Raw genomic sequence first — 9,511 nt, forward strand, 5'->3', positions numbered from 1 at the left:
ATTATTTGCGTATTTATTGACGTAAATTCCGAGTTAGCCAGGAGAGGGAGACAGGTGGTCGTAGTTCATTCCATTCTCGCTTGTAGATTTTTTTTTTTTACGTAGAAAAATGTCATCTCGTTCTTATCAGTTAATGGATACGTGGAACCTTGTCACTCCGCCTAAATTAGCGCCACACCATCACGGGGCCTGGTAGTTTTTCTTGGGTCCGGGGGGGCTTCATAGGTGGTCGTGGCTGTGATCCCAGCGGGTGGGCGGTCGCCTCGGCCCGCTCGGACGCGTGGGAGAGTCTGCATCTCGGGGGGAATTATTCCGCCGGGCTGGCAGGCATGGCCTAATCTGTACTCAAGCGAGCGAGTCGACGGATTGGGAAGAAGAGCGTCGCGTGCTGAAAAATACCCAAAAATAACACCCCCAACAACAATGCATAAACATAAATGAATAGCATTGGTGCAACTAAACTTAGATTTGTAGCAATCATTCAAGCCCAAGTAAAAGGCTTGTTTTCTCCCATAGAAGCACTGAGGCGTTAACGTTGCCATGTGTGCTCTCACGCGATTGGTTGGCTTTGTACAATCTGTGTCAAAGTGGCGGCCCGGGGGCCAAATCTGGCCTGCCTCATCATTTTGTGTGGCCCGAGTAAGTAAATCATGAGTGCTGACTTTCTGTTTTAGGATCAAATTAATATGAAGAGTATAGGTGTATGTTATATTTCCTAATTTTCCCCTTTTTAAATCAATAATTGCAATTTTTTATCCATTTTGGTGTTTTAGGTCAAAAAGCATTTTGTAAAATCTAAAAATACATATAAAAAAATATTTTTGGTTTTCCACTTTATTGAATCTAATTTAAAAAAAAAATGTTTCCATTTGAATTGAAAAACAAATGATTATTAGATGTTTTCCCTTACTAAGAAAAAAACTTCAATTAAACAGTTTTATATCTATAAAAAACCTGAATATTTAGGGCAGTTCTTATAATCCAATTTAAAAAAAAATCTAAATATTATATCTAAAATGGTCCGGCCCACATGAAATCGAGTTGATGTTATTGCGGCCCACGAACCAACCCGAGTCTGACACCCCTGAACTAGCATCCGAAAAAGTGCGTCTCGAAGAAGGTTTTTAGCCAATTTTGATGTAGTACAGGTCCGAAAACGTGGTTTACGTGTCTGTTCAAATAGAATCATGTGACTTTTCAGCCGTGGGTGTGAAGGCCGCTCGTATTTGCTGCCGCATTCCCTCAGCCAAGCAAATGTTGTTGTAGCCAAGAAGGGAAAAAAAACTCATCATCCATCACTTTCAGGGACACTTTTGCGGCTTCACCTGCTCGGCTCCGTCCACGGGTGGGAAACCCACCAAAAAAAGATGGTAAACGTTTGTTTCAGACGCCAAGAAGCCACCCGGCGACCAATCCCAATCCCCCGTTCCATCGTCTCTCTTTCCAAATCTCCCTTCTCCCCATCGTCGACGCTTCCCACTTGACTCCCCGACACTCGACGCTCCCAAACGACGGCGCTTTTGACTTCGTTAAACGCAACTCTCGCCACGTACCGCCTCGTACGCCGCGGTTTCGAGCGACGGACAAAAGAGACGAGAGGAAGTCCATTGTTCGGGCCGCAGGGCGAGGAGGAGGTGAAGCGCGGCCGGCGTCAAATCGAATCAAGGACTTTTTAGCCGACGGCGGGGGGCGGGGGGGCCGTAGGTCGGCGTTTAAAGTCTGGCAGCGTGACGTCTTAATTAGTGAGACTTAACGCTGACGTCACGCTGCGACGGTCAGGAGTTGGACGAGGAAGAGAAGAGCGGCGAGCCGGAGACAAAACACAGCCCGATTAAGGGGGCGGGGGGTCCGGCGGGGGGTCCGGCAGGGTGCGGGCTGACGCTGGATGAACTGTTTTTGCGCGACTGTCAGATAAAAGGCCTCATCCTGTTCTCCACTCTGCGTCCCGAGCGGCCAATTGCACCTTTTTGTGCCACCTTTATCCTTCCTGTCAGGTTACGCTTTCACGCGTGCTCGGCTTGATTGCCGGTAATGATCCCGCCGTGCCACCCCCTGCCGGCCAATGGCATGCCGGCGGAGCCAGAAAGGGCCGTGGACGAGGGTTCATGGCACCACGACAGCTGGCGTGGTGGTGTCGGTGTAAATTGGGACCTTGACAAATGTTCTTCAAGTGGCTGCAAGTGTTGGGAAATGTCAAGGGGGGACTTTAGTTTGGGGTACGACGCCATCTTGGTTGGATTCTTTATCGGTACTCCAAAATTGTGCGCAGTATGTTCGGTCGCTATAAAATTGGCAATCGGTTGGGGTCCTTGGTGTTGTCATTGTGAGTCTAGGGTTATTTTTGTCCCGTTAATGCGCCACCGTTAACTAGCCAGCCTTCCCGTTAGCCTGGACAAGATGTCTTGTATCGGAAATTAATAGAAGGACGGACCTTGTGCTTGATGGTTCCATGCTTACAAGTTGAGAAGGATTGAGTCTTGGATTGAAGAGGCGGAATTTATGGCTTGATGGGAGGACAACAGTGTAGTATAGTATGTTGTTTTAGGATGGACAGATAGTCTTCCCTCGATTATCATGACTTCACTTATCGTGATTCATTTCTTTGCGATTTTTTTTCCGCTATTAATTATTTAAAAAAAAGTCTAAGTTCATAAAAATGTGATATTTAGGGATTTTTACCCTAAATTCATCCGTTTGTTTAACCTTTTGAATGCGTCTTATTGTTGAGATTGTTGAAATTCTACAAGGATTTGAAATGTTTAGGACTGAAAGGCCATAAGGTATTTGGTTTCTTCTCCTGGTTTAGATAGTCAGGGACTTAAATACATTTTATGGCTGCTTGCTCTCTGGCTTTTGGAGGCGCGCTTATTTATGGTCCTTAGCTAAGGGTGCTGTTTTTTTCTTCTTCTCAGGGCCATTGTTATTGAACAAACAAAATCCTAAATGTGGCACCAAAGACCTCGACTTGTTTGGGGTTCTTAAGTCATTTTCTTGGATAAGGCGTCTTCAAAGTTCTTGTTTGGTCATTGTTGTGTTGCACCTGGTCTCCTCACAGGGGGGTTATGTTAAAGCCGTTTCACTTTGCCCCCGAAACTCGCCTTGTTCCCGTTGGTTCAGGTTTCCAGCTTCTTTGTCTTCATCCTGTTTTTAGGCCTTGTTCAGTTCAAGGATTTATCTGTTGGGATCCTGACCGTCGTTTTTCTGCCCGCATCTGGAAAAACGGGCCTTCCAAAAGACTGCCTGAGGATTTTAAGCCTGGTGTCACAATTGGACCAGGCTAATTTATTGCCCAAAGTGTGTCTTTCTACACGGTTGCATTCAATGGACTGTTTCTTCTTCCTGATCCCGTTCAATGTCTTTGATTTATCCTCGTACGAGTTCATTCCTACTTGGACTTAAACGGTGCAAAATGTGTTATCCCATTTCCAGGACTTGTGCTAAGAGACCAACTTTTTGGGGTTTTGCGCTTCCCAAATTGGAACCGGCGCTTGGACGTGGTGTAAAGGCTTAACTCCATTAATATAGGGCTAACGTCTTTAGCATACAGTGGTACCTCAAGATACGAGCTTAATTCGTTCCGGGACTGAGCTCGTATGTCGATTTACTCAAATGAACGTTTCCCATAGGAATGAACTAAAAACAAATTAACCATCTGGAAAAAACAAACAAACAGGATATTGGATTGGAAAAAAAAATTGATTTGTTCTAATTCGCCATCTATTAACAAAGTAACAAATGATGCCATATACTTTGCTTTGCTTTGTACTTTGTGCTTTTGCTTTGTTGTTCTGCGGCCTTTGCGACTGTATTGTCTGTTTATCTTCCCTTCAAAATATTCCCAAAATGATGCACACAAATGTCCTCACAATAGGATAACACACGACCACTTGCCAACAAAAACTAGCATATACGAACTCCTCTCATATTAGCGAGGAAGCTCTGCCATTCTGCACAGACTAACGGGGAAAAAACACAGAAAAAAATGTAACGCTCTGCCCAGTGCTCTTATATGTAAATTTCTCGTATCTCAAGATAAATATTTGCCTGAAATTTTACTCAGATCTCAAATTGCTCATATATCAAGGTATTACTGTATGTCGAGGTATGACTATACTTCCATTAACAGGGTCAATTAGCACCCTCACCCATTAAAATGGCCACACCATGGTTTTTTGTCCGACTCGTTCTGGATTAAACACCTCACAAACACACACACACACACACACACACACACACACACACACACACACTGGCCGCCATGTAATCACTTAGCGCAAGGTAGCGAAATGCCGAGTCAGCACAAGTAACGCAAAGGTCACACTGTTGTGTACCATTGGCAGGGACGTGTGTGTGTGTGTTTGTGTGTGTTTGTGTGTGTTTGTGTGTGTGTGTGTGTGTGTGTGTGTGTGTGTGTGTTGGGATAACACCTGCGATATTGGCTGGTACAGTGGGAATGTCGCCTTTTTTAGATTGTGTTGTCAATGTGATGGCTCAACATTGTGTGTGTGTGTGACTGGAATGCAGGCAGCGGTTGAGTGATCATAGCGTACGCGAGGGGCGCCGTGGGGATTTGAGAGGGCCGAGGCGTCCGCCGTGCATGTTTGCGCGCGTGATTTTGTGCTGCCTAATAGCTTATTGCGCTGGAGCTAGGAATTTCCCAGCTTCGTCTTACCACGTATCACCTGGAAAGCGTACCCACGTTGATTGAATTTGCTCGGTGCAAAAAGTGACAAAACGGGCCGAGCCAAAGTCCGTCTGCCAATTTTTCTTGCAGCGTTTTGAGCCGAGCAACTTTTCAAATTTGCAGGCCGTGGCGAGCCGTTGCACGCCAGACCGAGCCCGAGTCTACGTCGTCGTTAAACGCCAGGCCGAGCCGGCGCGACCGAGCGGGGAAAACCGCGGCTTCCATAAAGTCGCATCGATTTGCCGCTCGCTCGCCTTCCTCTCGGTCGGAGTCGTTTGTCCCGCCGCTCTGAGCGTTGCGCGGGAATTTTATGTCGCGTCAGCTGGGCTCATTAGCTATCTCCGGGCTGCCTTCGTTAGCAGGCGATCTTTGACACGCATTAGATGCCCATTGGCAGACATTTTGGCTCCTCTGAAGGAAACCACAAAGACGGTCAGCAAAGCCAATCGAGCGACTCGGCTAAGTGATTATGCACTACGCCACAGGTGTCAAAGTGGCGGTCCGGGGGCCAAATGTGGCCCGCCGCATCATTTTGTGCGGCCCGAGAAAGTAAATCATGAGTGCCGACTTTCTGTTTTAGGATCAAATTCAAATGAAGAGTATAGATGTATATTAAATTTCCTGATTTTCCCTTTTTTAAATCAATAATTGTATTTTTTTATCAATTTTTTCTGTGTTTTTAGTTCAAAAATCATTTTGTAAAATCTAAAAATATATATATAAAAAAAGCATTGTTTTAGATCTATATAAACTGAATATTCAGGGCTTTTAATCCCGTTCTTTTAATCCATTTATTAAAAAAATCTAAATATTATATCTAAAATGGTCCGGCCCATGTGAAATCAATAAATATTTAATATTTAAATCAATAATTGTAATTTTTAATCTATGTTTTCTGTGTTTTTAGTTCAAAAATAATTTTGTAAAATCTAAAAATTTATATATAAAAAATGCTAAAATAAACATTGTTTTAGATCTATAAAAAACGGAATATTCAGGGCTTTTAATCCAGTTCTTTTAATCAATTTATTTAAAAAAATCTAAATATTATATCTAAAATGGTCCGGCCCACGTGAAATCAAGTTGACGTTAATGCGGCCCGCGAACCAACCCGAGTTTGACACTCCTGCACTACGCCATCGTCTTTCTGCACCGTCGGTTCAACCGCGTCGACGAAACGATCCGACCCAATCGTCTCTTTCCGATGCTTTGTCTTACGGGTCAACCCGTAAAAAAGCGCGCCGAGTCTACTCGCCGGATTGACCTCCCGCTTCTCGTTTGCGTGAACGCGCGAGCACTCGGCATCAAAAGTTCTTGATACTAATAATATGAAGCACTCGCTCGCCGGTTGATGGGCCGATCATCCGAAAGAACTCATTTGTAGTCCACTCAAGCGAGAGTCATTACGCGCCTGAGTGCACGGCGGCGTCAACAGGAAGTCACGCAGACGTGTCACTCAATAACTTTGTCTCTTTAAAAGCATTCCGGCCAGACCAAATGGCGCATTTGATGGATTTCTTTCCACTAAACGTGCTGACAATCACTTGGCGACGCGCTTTGTCATTCTCGAGCAAACAAAAATATGAATCCGTCCCTTTAAATTTGGGCCGTGTCGGCTTTCAGTACCTTTTCAGCACGGCCACTTTTTTTTTTAAAATGCCTGGGCCAAAACCCCCCCAAAAATGTTTTTCACAACAACCGCTTTTCCTGTTTGCATTCATTTTCATCTTTGATTTGAACCCGTCAAATTCTCGTCTATTTTATTCCACTTTTTTCAAATTTTTCTGTTTTTTTTTTATCTCGCGGCTCTGATTTGTATTTAATTTTCCCCAAACGTCTTTTCCGCACATCCCGACGAGGTCAGCCACGTGAGCGAGACTCACATCTGCGAAAAGTGTCTGTTCGCCACGTCGGGTTCGTGCGTAGTAAACTCCTCGTCTGGGAAAAACATCCCGCTTGAGAGCGCCGGAGCACTTTTTGACGCTTTCCGGACTCCGCGTCCAACTTGTCCGAGCGCTCGGCCTGCTTTAATTAGCCTGTAAAAGTGACCTCCGGCCTTATATTTCTGTCATTAATATCAATTGGTTGCAAGAATGCTGTGGCAAGTGTAAGCACCCTTGAAAAAAAACAAAAAAATGGAACGTTCCAAGTCATTCCTGAACTGTTTTTCACCTTCCGGGAAAATATCATCTACCAGGACCTGATGAATTATTGCTTTAATATAGTTTATAGTGGCTGATCTCAAAATGGGGTCCAGTGGACTCCAGGGGGTCCGGAAAATAATTTGTAATAAATTATTCAAGTCATTTTTCAGCCATTTTTGAGAAGGATTTGGACTTAAATATATATATATATATATATATATATATATATATATATATATATATATATATATATACATGTATATATATATATATATAGTGTTTTATGTTTTAAAAAAATAGTGTTTTATGTTAAAAAAAATATATAGTGTTTTATGTTTAAAAAAAATATAGTGTTTTATGTTTTAAAAAATTATATAGTGTTTTATGTTTTAAAAAAAATATGATGTTTTATGTTTTTAAAAAATTATATTGTGTATTATGTTTAAAAAAAAATGATATAGTGTTTTATAACTCCAAATATGCCAAATAAATGGTGACTATCTTCCAATAGGGGAAAAATGATATTACGGTTTTGTTGAATTCTTTAATAATAATCACGTAACCGGTCTGATGGAGCAATTGTGATGTCACAACCAGAATTTCTTGAAAAAGGGGGCGGTCCGTTCATCGAATTAGAATTGAATTGATTGTGATGCGTAAGATTACGGCAGTCATTTTCTTTTAGTGAAATGCTAACCATTTCCTAGCAACAGGGCGGCTTATATGTGAGAAATTGTCAAAATCAACGATTTTAAGGCAATTTGAATGATGCAGCTTATATGCGGGGTGGCTTATATGCGAGTAAATACACTCCCGGGAGTGAACCAATCAAGAAAAGTTGTTTTGATGTTGCGTTTTGCTTGTACAAGAAAACTTTGGCTTCCAAAAACAGGAAAGGAATTTTGAACAATGCTATGTTAACCATAGCATGCTAATTCCAATTGTAAAGTCCATATCGATCCGTAGACGGTCTAAAAAAGACATTTTACGATTCTGGCTTTTAAAGGCTTGTAAAAAAAACACCAGCAAATGAGCGCCCATTCATTTTTCCGCTTGTCATTGGCCGCTTATCCTGCTGCGGTCTGCGTTGAAAGCTCCACTTGGCCGCGGGAGGAAAAAAAAACGGACATCCGGAAGCAAGCTTTTTGCATTCTAACAAAGTCCTGCAAACATTGCACGTGTTCAGCGACCTTTTTTAGGGTTGTTACGATTGATTTATAATAAATAGCCACTTTTGCAAAAGACAGCCAATCCCATATCTGGTAAATGAGTGTGCACCTGTATCAATAAGACACACTTTAAATCCATTTATTTGTTCCGTGCCGAGTCTCAAGCTGCGCTATATTTCACCCAATGACATATTGACTTTGGACGACGCGGCGCTCGGAAAACATCCCGCCGCGAACTTCTTTTACGGTTCCGTGAAGGCTTTTAGCGACCGCTCGGATGTGCGTTCGAGAGGGCCGATCCGATTTTGGCGTGTTTACACGCGGCAACGTGACTCGAAACCACGTCGTTTTGTTTACGGGCCTCTCGAGTGAAACTATCGCAGGATTTCCATATTTCAATTGATGCAAACAATCATTTGACTTGATGGAAAAACATATGGGCTCATGTTTTGACCCCAAAGTGAACCATATTTATTTGAAAACTGACTCGAGCTTAGCGTGTTAGCATTTGTCTGCAGTGTGACTCATCCTAATTCTCCTTTTCTGGATGTGGCCGCAATGCATCATGGGAACGACTCCTGCCAGTCAAGTCGCACGAAGCCAAAGACCTTTTTATTTTTAATTTTTTGGCTTTTCTTTCTTTCATGACGTTCCAAAAAAAGGCAAAAAAAAGACTTGTCATTATTTGGAGTTCTACTGTTGTCATGACGATACAAAAGAAGAAAAAAAACATTCTGCATGAGTCATTTTTAGTATTTTAAGCGAGAGTAAAATGCGTCAGCAGCTCTCCGAAATCTTGCCGTTCAGATGACGAAGTTAGGCGTCCAATCACGTGCCTCTTGTGTTTTGTTGGCGTTAGCTTAATTTGCCGGAAACGACATTGAGCCGTTGAGAAATGAGCAAAGCGCGGGGTGGTCTCGGCCCGGCCTCTGACGTTTCTTTGGCTGGGTCGACGGCCATGTTTTTGGGACGCGAGGTCACCGGGCCGAGTTGACCTTTCGGCAACGTCGCGCGTCTCGCGGGTGGTCAAAAGTGGAGAAGCCGTCTGGCGCCGTGTTTGCAAAATATCACGGGATAATTTTTTCGTCATATTCTGCCCCCCCCCGATCAGCCAGACCCTGGCTCACGTCCCTCGTCGTGTGACTCATTGGTTTTGTTTCCAACGGGAAAATGAACAAAAGATGGAGCGCTTTATAGTCTGGGGCTAGCGGCAGATTACTTTTCTGCTCACGAATAGCATCCAAATATGTCATTTTTGAAGCCAAACTAACTCTGGCTGAACCTAACTCAAGCCTGGGCCTTCTAATCATTACCCAAACTTAATATTTATCGCATTTTCCACACAGCAGTGTTAGATTAGAACGCCCTCTTGTGGCTAATGTAGTCAGTGCCGTTTTATTTCGTGTTAAAACTGAAGTGCAACAGAATGTTGCCTGCTTTTAAGATTCTTTAGTGGGACGTATTCAACTATTATTCATTTTTAATTTGCTGAGGGCCAATAAATCAAAGAGGAC

This window comes from Stigmatopora argus, chromosome 10 (assembly GCF_051989625.1).
Source record: "Stigmatopora argus isolate UIUO_Sarg chromosome 10, RoL_Sarg_1.0, whole genome shotgun sequence".
Classification (NCBI taxonomy): domain Eukaryota; kingdom Metazoa; phylum Chordata; class Actinopteri; order Syngnathiformes; family Syngnathidae; genus Stigmatopora; species Stigmatopora argus.